This window comes from Arachis ipaensis, chromosome B07 (genome assembly GCF_000816755.2).
Source record: "Arachis ipaensis cultivar K30076 chromosome B07, Araip1.1, whole genome shotgun sequence".
Classification (NCBI taxonomy): Eukaryota; Viridiplantae; Streptophyta; class Magnoliopsida; order Fabales; family Fabaceae; genus Arachis; species Arachis ipaensis.
In genome coordinates this window covers 83,109,349-83,109,824 of record NC_029791.2, presented here as the reverse complement: position 1 = coordinate 83,109,824, position 476 = coordinate 83,109,349, and the positions used below count along the sequence as shown (strand labels likewise).

The following is a 476-nucleotide window of genomic DNA, read 5'->3' as shown; positions in this document are numbered from 1 at the left end:
TATGCTTATAAAAAATCGGATTAAAATTCTGTCTTTAAAACATCTTTTATGAATATATATTTAACTTTGATATTTTTATCGCGCTTTAAAATGATTTGAAGACATTTTGTCATTAAAAAAATGAAACATATTTTTGGCATGTGTTCAAAAATTGAAAGTGATTTTAGTAATCATATTTTTTTTTGGTACCCATATTTTTTGAAATTTATTTGTCATTCATATTTTTTAGAGTTATTTTTATGAGCGATATAAAGTTTTGGATATAATTTTAGTAATTTATCATTTTTTCATAATTTTTGAATAAAAACTTTTAATTTTTTTTTATATTTTCAGTAGATTAAATTAAAATTTATAAAATACTTATTATTATACTCATAAAGCACATTCTTTTAAATCATATTTAAATTATGGATTTAATTAACATGTATCCTAAGAATATATAATAAAATAATCATTAATGAATGTTTTTAAATTTT

The 476-nt window shown here is 17.0% G+C and overlaps 1 protein-coding gene across 1 annotated transcript in view; it reads left to right on the top strand.

Annotated features, from left to right (window-relative positions):
- Positions 1–476, top strand: part of LOC107608005 — a gene marked incomplete in the record, with an annotated part of 7,204 nt that overhangs the window by 3,559 nt on the left and 3,169 nt on the right.